The following is a 16347-nucleotide window of genomic DNA, read 5'->3' as shown; positions in this document are numbered from 1 at the left end:
AGGTCATGATCCCAGGATCCTGGGATCAAGTCCTGCATCGGGCTCCTTGCTCAGCGGGGAACCTGTGTCTCCCTCTGCCTGCTGCTCTCTCTCTGACAGAAAATAAAATAAATAAATAAATAAGATGCCAGAATCTAGCCCTGAACTTTCATCCTGTTAATAGGGGATTGTTGAACTGTTAAGAAAAGTTAGCTATTGGGAAAGTTATCTCCTCTAATTAAGTTAAAGTACCTCTATAGTTGTCTTTTTCTACACATTGTGAAGGTAGGTTAAACGTGACAAATAAGAATTTATAACCAAACACTAGAGGATGGAGGGGAATTTCCAATTTGCCCAATACAACACTGTTTTGAGAGGCTTTTACCTGCCTGCAGTGGATAGTAGCACCAGGACGTTTGACCTAGGATTGTTCATCTTTCAAGATAATTGCACCTGTTATTGCACCTAAGAGGAATAGATGTCCAATTATTATTATTATTATTTTTTAAGAATAAGAATGGCTTTGCCCTTTAGGACAAATCATTAGCAATTTTAGGTCTAACTTTTTAACTACAAAAATTCATCTCTATCTTCTTTCCTTCTCTTCACAATCGAAGTTCAGGAGCTGCTTTGCAGATTTATATTTATACCAAAGAGGAAGAGACCTAATTAAGCCAAACATTTACGTGAGCATTTACTATGTCCTAGGTATTAATGCAAGCACTATGTATTTATCTCAGGCAGACAAAGTGAAACACTGTCTTTCTGGAGCTCGCATTCTAACAGGGTGAGGGGATTCTAAATACTTAACAGTAAGTGCAGGATAAATCCAGTAAGAGCTGGATAAAAGGTACATGGAATTATAAAGAACAATGGACTGTTTGGAAAAACACCAGAGAAAGCTTCACAGAGGAAAAACACTTGAACTGAAGGATGCATTCACAAGGGGGAGAGAGGGACAAAGTACTTCATGAAGAGATGATCACATAAAAAGAAGGACCGAGAGAACAAAGTAGGTTTGGGGAAATGAGAGCAGTAGAAATATGGGTGTGGAAGCGAAAGAAGGTGCAACTGAATCTTTGGAAAATAGGCAGAGCTAGATCACAGGGCCTTGTTCGCCATCCTAAGGCACAAGGACTCTTCCATTAAAGCGTTTCTAGTAAGATCAGATTCACATTTTAGTAAAATCACTTTGAAGGATACCGATGAATTTGAAAGGTTAAGATTATAGCCAGGGTAAGCACGGAGGCCACTACACGGTTATATATAATACTTCATTTATTTGGCAAATATTCAGGGCGACTAACTACTCTATGCCAGGCCTGAAGTAGTAGTAGGCATGATGAAAAGCAGGCAGACCAAGAAATAAAAAGGTTAAAATGGACATTACTAGGGACATAATGGACACGTGCTGTTAAAGGACTGAGGGTGGTTTCTGACAAGCTGAGACCATACTGGTTTTAGTTTGTATCCCGTTTTTTAGTTAATGTACAAGCATTTTCTGATATCATTACAAACTTGAATAACTTTGGGGAAAAAAACACTTTCTGGTAATACATGACTGTTGCAGAAAATCCATCTGTAAGCCTATAATACAAAAAGACCCAGTGAAACCATTCCACTACTTTACTCATCTTTTTTTTTTTTTTTAAGTTTATTTATTTTTAAGAGGGGGCGGGGCAGGGGCAGGGGCAGAGGCAGATTCTTAAGCAGGCTCCACACCCACAGCAGAGCCCAACCTGGGGCTTGATCTCACGATCCTGAGATTGTGACCCGAGCCAAAATCAGAGTCGGAGGCTTAATCGACTGAGCTACCCAGGTGTCCCTCTTTACCCATTTCTATGATAACACTTATGCAAAAGTCCCACAAAATTTTAACTCTATTTTTGTTAGCATTTCTTTGTAGTAATACTTTGAAATGATTCTTTGCAAATAATTTTAATGGCTGTTATTCATGGACTTACCCTAATTAGACTGTTGGAAATATATATATTATATATAATATACATATTTGTTTACTTCTAAGACTAAAACAGGAGTTGAGATACATGAATGATTCCCAAATAATAGCCCCAAATGAATTCTGGACAATTTTTCATTATTCCACAGCAAAATGAGAAGAACAATGTGACAAGTTTTTCAAAATGACAATTTAATCTTTAAAACCACATACAAAAGTCCGAGTCACCTGGGTGGCTCAGTTGGTTAAGCATCTAACTTCAGCTCAGGTAGTGGTCTCAGGGCCTGATCCCAGGACCCCACATAGCAGGGAAGAGTCTGCCTGCCCCTCCGTGCCCTGCCCCCCCAACCCCGTTCATGCTCACTCGCACTCACTCTCTCAAAATCTTCAAACAAAACAAAACAAAACAAAAAACAAACCCATATGTCCTTGTTTGCTGTTAGTAACTATTTTAGAACCAAATGTTGCATACACTGTCACTATTTGAAGAACTAAAACTGGCAACTATGTTTATTATCCATATTATCATTTGATTCATTCAAGAAATCCCAAAGTCTGGAAACCAATGGATTTGAATAGCTCTAAAACCTGCCAACTCTTTAGTTTGTCTCTCATATATACCAAATCTGATACATTCTATCAAAAAACCCCAAAAAACCCACACAAGAGTTTAATTGCTTTGTTGATTCATATCCTAGAGATCTACATGAACACTCATGTTATTTGATTTGTCCTAAACCCTTGAAGTTATCCTGTTCTCAAACAGCAGCTCTGTATTGTTCGAACAGGAATGTGAGCCTTTCCCATCTTAACTATTCTATGCTATCAAGGCTCCTGTGAGACACAAGACCTAGACTGTGAGGTCCCTGATTTAGAAGGAACAAATCTAACCTGCTTGTTGGGAAGCTAGCTAGTCACTGACAGCTACTAATACACAAGGGAATTACCCACACACCTTGACAAAGACTGTTTATTATGATTAATAATTACCCTGTTCTTTAAAAAAAATTTTTATTTGTCAGAGAGAGAGAGAGCACAAGCAGGGGGGAGCGGAAGGAGAGCAGGAGAAGCAGACTCCCTATTGAGCAGGGAGCCTGATGGGGGACTCGATCCCAGGACCCTGGGATCATGACCTGAGCCAAAGGCAGATACTTAACCGACTGAGCCACCCAGGTGTCCCAATAATTATCCTGTTCTTATAAGCACCTTTTCCCCAAGTAGCTCAAAGCCTTCTGGTACACAATGCCTCCTTGATGCACAGTAACAGCAGAATGAGCAAGAAAAGTAAGGTCTGCCAGTGAGACTGAGTGACTATAAAGAGCATGAATAATCAGACTCTAAATACTGAAAAATACTTTCAAATTCATAGCTTTTTCAAAATTTTTATTTTTAAGTTCAAATACAATTAACATACAGGGTTATGTTAATTTCAGGCGTACAAAAAGCCATAGCTTTAAGTCCACATGGCCTGTGATGTCAAACCTCTTCCTACTCCTCTCTCCAAAGAGCCAATACCCTACACTTACCTTCATATGAACGTTATAATAGAGCCCAAAGTTTAAAAAAAAAAAAAAAAGTTCACTGGTTTGGCTTTAATTATTAAGTTCTAAAATACCAAATTTTATGACAGTTGCAAAGCTATACTTTTCACTGAGAACTCTCTTTCCAGAATATTAAATGAAAACTTCATGCATAATGCTTAACTGTCTTCTCCCCATCTCCTCAAGCATTGCCCCATGACTTGATTTTTGTAATCTTGTTCCTTCATTTTACTTTGCTAATTCATATTTAGAATATTTTAAAATTTTCACACAAATTAGTTATTTCATAAAAATGCATGGCATGGAAAAACCGTTTCAGTTTATTTACCAATGTAAAATTAATTCCAGGGAACATAGGACTTGTTTGACTGTTTTAGAAATGGAAAATATAACCTAGGTATTTAATTTTGGGGGAATGCATGATAGCAAGGATTGGGGGGGCAGTTTATGCATAGAAAACCAAGCATCTGCTTCTCTTCCACAAATAACTCATTTTACCAAGTACCTGTATGGACCACTTAACCATGAGCTTGAAGAGTTTAACCTTAAACTACACACTTTGATCTATGCCTCCAATTAAACTACTCTTAGAGTTTACCCTTGAACATAATTTTCCCATTTGGCTGATAGTAAAAAGGCAGAGATACACAGAAATAATTGTATGTCATAGCTATTAAGGTCTTATGAGCATTTGATTTTTACAACATAAACCTCACTCTAGTACTTTCAGTGTTTTGTTTTTAGATTCTGAAAAAGCTATTTGGACGTAAAGCTATCAACTAGGGGTGATACACACACAAATATAAATATACAACTAGGAAGTAATCTACACACAAATATAAATATACAACTAGGAAGTAATCTACATAAATGCAACTTAAGAGATCAGTTTACTTTGTAGTTTAATACAAGGAAAGTTTGAGTCTTGGTTTCCCTCTCAATTTAACTATGCTAACTTCTGGTCATCTTCACAGAGGCTGAGCACTTTTCTAATACCAAACTTTGGTGGGTCAGCGATAAATAAATAAAACTCATTCTTGCCTCCAGAGGCAAGGATAACAAATTTATTTTTTTTTAATTTTATTTTTAAGTAAACTCTACACTCAATGTGGGGCCCAAACTTACAACCCTCAAGATCAAGGGGCATATGTTCCACTCCACTGACTGAGCAGGGATAACAATTTAGAGGACTCTGATATACATGTATTTACAGAAGAGTATACACTGTTACATTAACTACAGAAATGGTATAGCTGTTGATCAAGAGAGAAGTCTGTAGAGGAGTAGAGAAAAATGGAAGAGGGCAGTAAAAATAGGAACCAAAAATTAGCTACTTTATGTTAATGATTACCCAGGAGAGATCAAGACACAGGATATAAAAAGTATTGAAAATAAAAATGAACTGAGGCACCTGGGTGGCTCAGTCGGTTAAGTGCATTTCTGCTCCGGTCATGATCCTGAGATAGAGCACAGTGTCAGGCACCCTGCCTCAGCAGGGAGTCTGTTTGTCCCTGTGTCCCTATAAAGTACTGAAATCTAAGTTATCTTGATGGATACTAATTTCCTCATTTGTAAAGAGGGCTAAATCAAAAATCCATCTCTTCTATCACTAGAAACTAATTGCTGGGGCGCCTGGATGGCTCACTCAGTTAAGCGTCAGACACTTTTTTTTTTTTTTAAGATTTTATTTATTTATTTGACAGAGAGAGACACAGTGAGAGAGGCAACACAAGTAGGGGGAGTGGGAGAAGGAGAAGCAGGCTTCCCCTGGAGCAGGGAACCCGATGTGGGGCTCAATCCCAGGGCCCTGGGATCATGACCTGAGCCGAAGGCAGACGCTTAACAACTGAGCCACCCAGGCGCCCCTAAGCGTCAGACTCTTAATTTCGGCTCAGGTCATGATCTCAGGGTCCTGAGACAGAGCCCTGTGTCAGGCTCCGAACTGGGCATGGAGCCTGCTTAAGGTTCTCTCTCTCCCTCTGCCCCTCTCTCTGCCCATTCGCGCCCCCCCCAAAACCAAAAAACTAATTGCTGTAAGATACACCATAAAAAAATAATGCAAGTTCAGCTGACATACATTAAGTATAAATGGTATTCATTCTTAGTTAGCTCTGACCTTTAATTATATGTCAACATTTAAAAAATAAGGAGAGAGGGGCGCCTGGGTGACTCAGTCGTTAAGCGTCTGCCTTTGGCTCAGGTCATGGTCCCAGGGTCCTGGGATCGAGCCCCACATCCGGCTCCCTGCTCAGCAGGAAGTCTGCCTCTCCCACTCCCCCGCTTGTGTTCCCTCTCTCTCTGTCAAATAAATAAATAAAATCTTTTTCAAAAAATTAAAAAAAAAATAGGAATAGGTATCTAATATAGCTGCATTCCACCCCCCAGCGTTTTGAACACACAATATAAATATACACACAAACCAGACACTTGATATAAAATCACTGTTAAGTCAAACTTTGCTTTTTGAAATGTTTAACTGTTGGAGCCAAGAACCTTCAGAAAAAAAGATATTGGCTATAATAAGAATATTTAGCTCACCCAGGAAACCATATTTGGTGACATCTCACATGAAACAAGGGCTTAGGCATATCTTTAAAAAAAATAAAAAGAAGAAAAATCTTACTGAAACTTGTTTTAGTTTCACACAGGTGTTATATTTGGGGCAGACTTCTTTTGTGAAGTAGAAAAACTATCCTGTCAAGTACCAGTAAGGCTTGATAAAACCATGCATAGAAGATGGGCATTTTTAAACTTTATTAAAAGTTTACTATAGCTCATGGTTGGATCAAAATGTATAATATGGAGGTGGTGCCTGGGTGGCTCAGTCTATTGAGTGCCCAAGTCTTTGTTTCAGCTGGGGTCATGAGATCGAGCCCAGTGCCAGGCTCCCCATGCAGTGGGGAGTCTGCTTGTCCCTCTCCCTGCCCTCCACTGCTGCTCCAACGTGCGTGTGTGTTCTAAAATAAATAAATTAAAAAAGGGGCACCTGGGTGGCTCAGTTGTTAAGCGTCTGCCTTCGGCTCAGGTCATGATCTCAGGGTCCTGGGATCGAGCCCCGAATCGGGCTCCCTGCTCAGCAGGAAGCCTGCTTCTCCCTCTCCCACTCCCCCTGCTTGTGTTCCCTCTCTAGCTGTGTCTCTGTCAAATAAATAAAAAATCTTTAAAAAAATAAATTAATTAAAAAAAAAAGATTGTCTCACTCCCTCTCCCCCACCTCCCTCTTATGGAAAAAAAAAAAGTTGTAATATAGAAATTTGCCCAGGCAGGAAATATTAATTCCAAAAAAAGTTGTCATGTACAGAATTTATACGTTATGTATTTATATAGTTAAAGAAAAATGCCAATGATGACAGTGTTTTTCCTTCTCAATGTCCTAATTTAAGTGGGTACGCATACAATAAGTTGTTTCTGCTTTCTAATGGGTGTACTCCCAGATCTATAAATGGATAAATTCTTCTGAAATATACACTGTAAAATGGTGAGAACATGAACGTTACCTGGGAATTATGAGAACTGTTTATATAAGACTATTTTCAAATCACAATCATAACTTTCTTACAGCAGTAGTTTTATATGGCCAGATAATGTAATGTTTAACAATAACCTCTTGGTCATACAAGGGTAGCATTTATCTGTTACAACAATGATTGTAAGGATTTCTGCTGATGGCCAAATGTGTACATGTTGTCCTAAAGCCGTAAAAAATGCACTTGGCATAATGAATTTAAGATGTACAAACATGAACAAAAATACTAACCTGAAATTTGAAGCATCCTAATACATTCTTTTGAGTCTTAGAATTTTAATAAGGAAAGCAGGTGTCAAGATGTACTTCCTGATGCAGGAGCAAAATTACCAGTTCTGGCTTTTGTTATACAGGTAGACACAGGTTGCCTGTGCTACATGGATTCTCAGCATAAAAGTTAAAATGCCAGAAATCTCTTAAATCCATGTTTATTATTAGTGGCTATCAATTACCATCTAATGCTGTCAGGCACTAAGCTACACATTTGCCGGTAATTAAACAATTTACAAATGAGGAAACAGATGAAGCAAGTCAATCAAGAACATGTAGGTTGTAGAGGCACCTGGCTGGCTCTGGGGAGCATGCGACTCTTGATCTTGGGGTTGTGAGTTCTAGCCCCATGCTGGGTGTGGAGACTACTTAAAAATCTTAAAAAAAAAAAAAAACAACAAAAACAAAAACCTAAACAAAAAACACACAGATTGTAACAGGTGAGCATGAACAGGAAAGGAAAAGTCATCAGACTTGCTCATACTTGCTTTCTCATTCCCGCTTTTTACGTCCAACTAGGAAGAAAAAAAAAATACTTTTAAACCAAATACTTTTTCTAACCCTAATCCCACCTAAAAGTGAGATAAAATTAGGAATGAAACTGATAAACCTAGTTACATGATACTTTTTACTAATGGTCTAGTTTTCAATTTGGAATTAGTTGGCAATAGCTGAGTCCCAGGCCCTATTCTGAGACTTTATGCCAGTCATTTCCCTCTTTGAGACGACTTCACATACACGTTATGACCAATGGCTGGTTCCCATTGTCTTTCTGATAAACTTTAATGTTTTTAGATAAAGAGGGAACCTATTCCTCCAGTTCAGTCTTTTTTTTTTTTAACCTCCAGTTCAGTCTTAACCCTAGTATTCAGATTTTTCATGAAGCAAGGCTATGGTAAGGTAAGCCACTCCTTCCTGAAGAAAACTTATTTTTTAAGTTTATTTAAGTAATCTCCACCCAATGCAGGGCTCAAACTCAACAACCCCAAGATCAAGAGTCACATGCTTTCCAACTGAGCCAGCAGACACCCCAAAAACTTTAGATATGCAAGAAATGGCATTTCCCTCCCACATTCTGTAGCTGAAACCTGAAAAGGCAGCAAAAAGTCATTATTCTCAAGTTCACATAACAATAATATGGTAGTATACGCAACCTCTCCTCTGTCCTAAACACAACTTGTCTGACCACATCTGTGCAAGATATTCTGTGGCTACTCTCTTTATTCCCATGCTCTCACTTTATGGCAAGTTAAAGGGCAAATCGGAGTAAAAAAGGATAAGATGATGCTAAACATTGCTCGGCATCAGGGAAATCCAAATCAAAACCTCAATGAGATACCACCTCACACCAGTCAGAATGGCTAAAATTAACAAGTCAGGAAACGACAGCTGTTGGCAGGGATGCAGAGAAAGGGGAATCCTCCTACACTGTTGGTGGGAATGCAAGCTGGTGCAGCCACTCTGAAGAACAGTATGGAGGTTCCTCAAAAAGTTGAAAATAGAGCTACCATACGACCCAGGAATTGCACTACTGGGTATTTACCCCAAAGACACAAATGTAGGGATCCGAAGGGGTATGTGCAGCCCGATGTTTATAGCAGCAATGTCCACAATAGTCCAACTATGGAAAGAGCCAAGATGTCCATCGACAGATGAATGGATAAAGAAGATGTGATATACATATGTACAATGGAATATTATGCAGCCATCAAAAGGGATGAAATCTTGCCATTTGCAACGACGTGGATGGAAGTGGAGGGTATTATGCTGAGCGAAATAAGTCAATCAGAGAAAGACATGTATCATATGACCTCACTGATATGAGGAATTCTTAATCTCAGGAAACAAACAGGGTTGCTGGAGTGGTGGGGGGTGGGAGGGATGGGGTGGCTGGGTGACATTGGGGAGGGTATGTACTATGGTGAGTGCTATGAATTGTGTCAGACTGTTGAATTGCAGAGCTGTACCTCTGAAACAAATAATACATGTTAAAAAAAAAAAAAAAAAGGAGGGGGGGAAGAATGAAGGGGGGGAATCGGAGGGGGAGACGAACGATAGAGACTATGGACTCTGAGAAACAAACTGAGGGTTCTAGAGGGCAGGGGGTTGGGAGGATAGGTTAGTCTGGTGATGGGTATTAAAGAGGGCACATACTGAATGGAGCACTGGGTGTTATATGCAAACAATGAATCATGGAACACTACATCAAAAACTAATGATGTAATGTATGGTGATTAACATAATAAAATTAAAAAAAACAAATTTCCTTAAACTATATTTTCAAATGAAAAAAAAAAGGATAAGATGTTACATCAAATGGATGATTAAAGAATCCTTTAAAAATTAAATGAATCCTTTTTGGGAGCGAGGGGATTCACTAGCAGTTAAAGATTTTGAGTGCTTAAATTATGACTTTCTCTTTACTCTCGCTGAACTAGTGTAAGTGACCCAGTACAACTTACCTTACTAATTTAAAACAAAAACTCTTGTTATTCCTAAATCCTTAATTCCATCTGTTATATCCTCACTTATTAAGCAGTGATCTTTCCTTTCTTTGAGGTTAACAGTTAGCAACAAACCAACCTATACAAAAAGAAATGGAAATGGCATTAAAACTGAGCTAAATTTAAAAACGTAGAAATAAAAGTTGGGAGAAACTAGCAAGTAAACATTTAAACAGACATAAATGCTTCAGACGTTCTAATCACCAAGTAGTTTATCTTGCCAACCTAACTGAAAATGTAAGGGCTGGGAATTATGTTTTGTGCATCTTAAATACGGTAGGAATGCCAATTATTTTATTCAAATTAGAGCTGGAGTTCCAATCTGTCCCAGGAACAAAGCAATCAGAGGGGAAAACCAGATTATAGTTTTAAATTTGAGACACAAATATCAATATACTTTGGGAGGGGCACTCTTAGAAATACTTTTGAAGATAAGAAATATTAAAGTGACATAATCTTAGAATAAATTTCTATATAATTTAACTCGATTTAAATTTTAGTTGTATGAAATATCACTTACTCTAGGTCGACGACCAGTTTAATAGGAAGAGTACTGTTTAAGAGATAGTTGTTCAGTGAAGGTATATTCTGTACCTCAAAAAGACAAGGCTGACCATACTGCTGTTCTGTGGTGTACTTACAACAAAGGAACGAAAAAAAACCCCAAATCCAATTTTCTTTTATAATACAAATACAAGATAAACTCTGCATACTTCAATGCTTATGGCAAACAGAGGCACCGAATGGAAAAGGCCATAAAATACTTTTAAGACAAAACACAATCACACGCTCTAAATAGGACAAGCAGAGTAGGGAAACTAGATACATTCAGAAATTTTATTCTGTAAATTACCACTCACTAGGAGCAAAGAAAGGACCCCCAATAAATTTCTCAGCTCTTCTTCATTGGCTCCATTTTTACATTTGATATTAAAGTTTACAATTCACAATGAATATTAAAGAGCCCATTTTCTTTCTTTCTTTCTTTTTTTTTTAAAGATCTTATTTATTTGACAGAGAGACACAGTGAGAGAGGGAATACAAGCAGGGGGAGTGGGAGAGGGAGAAGCAGGCTTCCCGCGGAGCAGGGAGCCCGATGCGGGACTCGATCCCAGGACCCCGGGATCATGACCTGGGCCGAAGGCAGACGCTTAACGACTGAGCCACCCAGGCGCCCCTAAAGAGCCCATTTTCTACATCTACTGTTAAATCATTCCAGAGAACAGTACGGTGGGCTCTGTAAGCTTTTGCTAGCTTTCTATTTGCTTCATTCAGGTGGAAGAATACTATTAGTTTCTCTATTTTCCAAACCAAACTCCGTACTTAAAGATGTTTCCAACTTGAACAGTTAACAGGGAGACTACAGGCCTGATCTTTTTTTTTTTTTTTTAAGATTTTATTTATCTGAGAGACCCCAGCCAAAGGCAGACGCTTAACAGACTGAGCCACCCAGGCACCCCCCTTTTCTTTTTTAAAGACTGATTGAGAGAGAAAGAGATAGCGAGTGCGTGAGTGCGCTCTCGTACAGGGGGAGGGGCGGCTTGATCCCACGACCCTGAGATCATGACCTGAGCCGAACCCAAGAAGCCCTACTACTCAATGACGCTCAACCAACTAAGCCACCCAGGCACCCCTAGGCCTGATCTTTTTGAATAGCAGAAGGCAGTTAACTTTCAAAATGTTTTTTGAATACTCAGGAATAAACCTATCTTTTTCTTAAGAATCAAGTTGATTCAAGGTATCCACAAACTTGGAAATTTTTGAGGATCTTTCCAAATATGAATTTCAGGTTTAGTGTTAACATAAATAACACCTTGCCCAGGAAGAACGAGATAGCATTAAATTCATTTTTCAGGAAGTTAAACTAATCAGGTGGTATGTTTAACCATAACATTTTAAGGTATATTTAATGGTTTAAGTTCAATTCTCAGACATAAATCTTTTCATTCTATACGTAGACAACACTAAAGTCGGGTGGGGCAGAGGAAAATTCCACATAAAAATAAAATCCAGTGAAGTCCCATATAATTTCGAATATTTTCTTACTTTGAACTTGAGCTTCAAAACATAGACAATCACTATTCAAAAATACCCCAAAAGCTTTAACAGCAGACAAAAGGGTCACCAATGTTTATAAAGCTCAAATCTGACCCTTAGAATTCTTATTGAGGAGGGGCGCCTGGGTGGCTCAGTTGGTTAAGCGACTGCCTTCGGCTCAGGTCATGATCCTGGAGTCCCTGGATCGAGTCCGCATCGGGCTCCGTGCTCAGCGAGGAGCCTGTTTCTCCCTCTAACCCTCCCCCCTCTCATGTACTCTCATTCTCGCTCTCTCAAATAAATAAAGTCTTAAAAAAAAAAAAATTCTTATTGAGGAGCTTCATTTAACATGCAATTTTAATCAGCCCTATTATTGGAATTCCAATCTCATGATACATAGAACACATGTAGGTACCAGAGGCTGGCACATGGACACTTATAAATTACAGAAAGAAAAATGACAAAAACTAAACTCAAGGGCACAAAAAATTGGGTCCTCTAGTATCAGAGCAAGCAGTACTAAGTACTTTGATAAGCCCCAAACACATCAAGGAATTATAAACCCAAATAATCATTGGTGTTTATATACTGAAGTTTGTAGGTTAAAATGTGCTCTAGATTTGAAAAATACGATGTTGAAAAATAAGGCCAGTTTTTCCCTTCCCATTTTTCTGGAAGCAGAAGTATCCCATCAGCAGTCCCCTGTCTCCTCTCTTATGTAAGTCAAAGGGGAGGAAACCTGGCCTGTGAGCCTCCTAATCTACTTCATTTACTCATCAAACCCTGGTGGGTCAAATGTGTTTTTGAAAAAGTGTGAAAGCTATGTTTTACAGTTTGCACTGCAGTTTATTAGTAGAGTGTTATCCCCTAAACACACACACACAAAAAAAACTTGTACACCTGAATGCCAACCAGGCATTGGGCTGGGTCATTATGTAAAGAATGGATCCTAGGACTTGGGAGCAAGAATTTGGAAGTTTCAGGAGGCAAAGTCTCAAGTTACCCAGGAGTGGGAAGAAGTACTTCGGGTGGTGTGGACAAAGACACAAACTATGAAACAGCTCTACCTATGTATTTTATCCATTAGGGGATGTCTGCCGCCTGAAGCCGATTATAAAACTTCCAATTATACCAGAGAAGATGATTTGAATAAAAAATATAGGAAGGCTGGGGGTGGTATGGTTTACTCAAATAATGAAAGAGCATGAGAAGCAAAAATTTTCTGAGGGAATGGTTGAACAAAGTTCTCTGGAATCTAGTACCAAGCTCAGTATTTTTTACGGGAGTTTAGAAAGCCTGTGGGCCCCCTTGTATACTTAACATTGCATTAACAGATGAGATAAAAATTGAGGCTTTACTGGAGTCATAGGCACAGATGAAACTGCCCAGAGAGAACATATAACGCAAGAAGGTAGTCAAAGAAATAATTCCAAGTATTTAAAACGCCACAGGAATGTGGCAAAAGAAAAACTAGAGCTGCTCAAGATTTGGCAATTAGGAATAACGTGGACATGCTGACCAAAAAGACAAAAACAAGGATGTTTCTACTAGCTTGAAAAATGGCCTCTCTTCCTTATCAAGGCAGAGTGAAGCTAGGAAGACTATGAAAATTACCTTAAAAACGTGACTTCATATTTGGTCCCTTTTTCCTGAGCCAAAATAAAAGTTGCTATGACAGTTAAGGGAGACACAACTTATACGTGACAAACAAATCCTCGAGGTTAAAGATGCCCATTCTCTAATCACAATGCACCAACACAAAAAAAACTCTGAACTCTAAACTCTTTGTACTACTTATTTACACTTTAGTTACAGGCTTTTCAGTTCGTATTGTTACTTCACTGAAAAAGAAAGCCACAAAAACTAGCAAGGGTTTAAGTATAAACAAATGAATAAAAAATCTTGTTTTCAAACTACCAAGTCTACAACTAACACTAAAGGAAGTAACATAACCTTGACCTGAGTTAAACCCATCTTTTCAGGTCCAGCAAACGTTTCCTCCTAGCACGAGGTGCGTTCTGTCAAAAAGCAAGCCATGTTTCCGTGCAAATGTCTTTGTTGTGTGTAACTCCCGGCTCTCAACACCACCCAAAGCGAGAAGCCTTTTGAATTTTCACTAGTTAATGGCTACTATGCGTGTTTGGCTAAGTGGGAATAATAAAAAACAAAACTAGTATTTATTACAGAATCTACCAATATAGGCTACTTAAAAACTTTCCAACTAAAGACCGTCAACTAACAAGGTTTCGAAAATTAAAAGTCATACTTCTACAGAAGTAATTTAAAGAGGTAGGCTTCATAATGGTGCAGGAATCTTAGTAACATTTACCGAAAGTGATTTCATTTTTTATTTTTAAAAACCATAGTTAAGAGGGCGACAGAAAGACAAAAGTATTGAAAACACCCTTACTTCATATAGATTACAGCACTAGCAGCTTTTATTCTTATTACTAATCACGCCTAAATTTAAAAAGAAAACCATATCCACTAAGTTTACACATTCCTGTAGAATATACAGATAGGGAAGATATGAGAAGTACAGAGGAAAGGAACAGAAAACCTGAAAAGGGTCCTCAAAATTCAGATGGTAACTTTTAGGAAATTTTAAGTGTTCCTGGGTGTTATTTACACCTTTTACACTTGCTTCCAAATTTAGGAAATATTTTTCTACTGGAATCTGAGAAACTTTACGTTTTCTCAGAAAATAACGGATACTTCTTGACGTTGTGGCCTAGCTAGTCTCTGCTTTTTACTCCATCCAGTGGCCCTCAGGGACTCACAGTTGATTGCGACTCCCACATTAGGAACCTGCCACCTTACGTAAGCACTTTGCAAGGAGAAAGGTAGATAAGAAAATAGGGCACCGAACCTTCTCTTCCACCAACAGCCGTCACACCCCGTGAGTGTCCCTCCAGGGGCTTTCCCCCGGGAGCCGCAGCTGTAAGCTATCTGGGGGAGGGGAAGCGCTCTCAAACAGTCATCTCTTCCTCTTCAGGCCGCCAACGCCGACCGCACCACAGTCTCCTCCGCCCAAGCCCTTTCCCCTCCCCCGCCCCAGCCTGGGTCGGAGCCAAACCCCACAGGAATGCAGCCCGGTCACATGCGCTGCGGCGGCGGTGGACGTGCCTCTCCCCCCGCGCCCCAAGGAGACCCAGCGCCATCTTGCCCTGACGCAGTTACAAAAGTCACGGGAGGAAGTGTGTCTCCTCGTCCGCGCCAGCGCCCCAAAGTTTCGCAGAGGCCGAGCCGGGGCCCTCACCTCGCGCAGGGACAGGAGAAAATACTCAGGGAAGAGCCTTGAGATTCTCTTCGCCACTGCTTGGGTTCCATATCAGCCGCGGCAGCAACGATCACCATCGTCACTTCTCCCTCTCTGCCTTTGCAACAGCCTCCCCCGACGGCTCTGGCCCCACCCGCTGCTGCAGCATGAGGTCATCGCTGGCCAATCACGACGCGCCCGACGGAACACACCAGGCACTGATTGGCTGCACGGACCGCCTCTGCCTCTCCCCACTCGGCTTACCAAGCGCTCCGGGTTTCTGTAGAGCGAGAAGACGGAAACCGCCATTTCGGGGGAAAGACCCCGAAAACAAGAATCGGGATCACCGTGTTATTTTAGTGGGGAAACCCTTGTTTTATTCTTTGACCTCCCCCTTTTTTCTTCGCGATAGCCGTCTCTCAGTCCCTCCCTCGTTTAATCACCGCCACATAAAGGAATTCCCGCTCCCCACCCCGCATATTGTCCCGCCGGCGGGGAAATCCTTCCCCGGGGCCAAAAGAAGTAGGAGGCAGCGACGGCAACTGCACCGACGGCAACAGCAGCTTTTTACCCCGATACACGGTGGCAGGAAAGCGGCGCTGACGGTGGCTGTACTTTTCCTGCTGCTTCTCCCCCCGACCTCTTCCGTTTCTCGCTCCTCCATCGAGACGGCGCTGGACGCTCCAGCTCCGCTTTTATCCGGTGCCCGGAGTCTGCGCACTGGAGCCTCCTCAGCCCCTAGTGGGCGTCGAGTGACACCCAAACCGAGTTCACCCAGCGCTGGAGGCCAGACTGGGGAGGGGGAGGGGAAGACTGAGACTGAGGTTGTTTGGGGAGTGGGAGAAAGGGCATGGCTTTAGGAGGGTGAGGGGACGGGGCGGTTGTCCCTTGGGCCTACAGTCCTTATCCTTCCACCCAGTAGTGGCGTGCCCAAGCTCGCCGATATCCACACTTGAGGGCTGCTCAGGGAAAAGGGGTAAAGAACCAATCCCACCAAATACCGAAACTTCCCCAAACCTTCTGTGAATTGTTGAATGCATCTGTTGTGAAAAAGACGGAGATTCTGCCCACCTCTCTGCCTCCAGTTGGTTATCTTCAAGCCTCTGTGGAAGAGGCAACGGCGGGCGGCAGCCCACAAGCAAAATGGCGGCGGGCAGCTTCGTTCCCCTCCCCCTCTGCCCCTGCGGAGCGGGGCGGGCGGGCCCCGTGCACTTGCCGCCGCCGCCGCGGCTGCCGCCGCCGCCGCCGCCGCCGCGGCCGCCGCCGCCGTC

At 41.0% G+C, this 16347-nt stretch overlaps 1 long non-coding RNA gene across 2 annotated transcripts in view; it reads right to left on the bottom strand.

Annotated features, from left to right (window-relative positions):
- Positions 1-16216, bottom strand: part of LOC110574277 — a 28061-nt gene extending 11845 nt beyond the window's left edge. Inside the window, exons 1-2 of one of the 2 annotated variants that reach the window (XR_002479957.1) lie at positions 16094-16216; positions 15648-15868 (exon numbers count right to left, since the gene is read on the bottom strand). This is a non-coding gene — a long non-coding RNA (uncharacterized LOC110574277). The remainder of the gene's footprint in view (positions 1-15647; positions 15869-16093) is intronic. The other variant, XR_002479958.2, reaches the window with a different exon arrangement.
- Between the last annotated feature and the right edge of the window lie 131 nt (positions 16217-16347).

The sequence above is a fragment of the Neomonachus schauinslandi genome, chromosome 12 (genome assembly GCF_002201575.2).
Source record: "Neomonachus schauinslandi chromosome 12, ASM220157v2, whole genome shotgun sequence".
Taxonomy (NCBI): Eukaryota; Metazoa; Chordata; class Mammalia; order Carnivora; family Phocidae; genus Neomonachus; species Neomonachus schauinslandi.
This window is presented reverse-complemented; position numbering and strand designations above follow the sequence as displayed.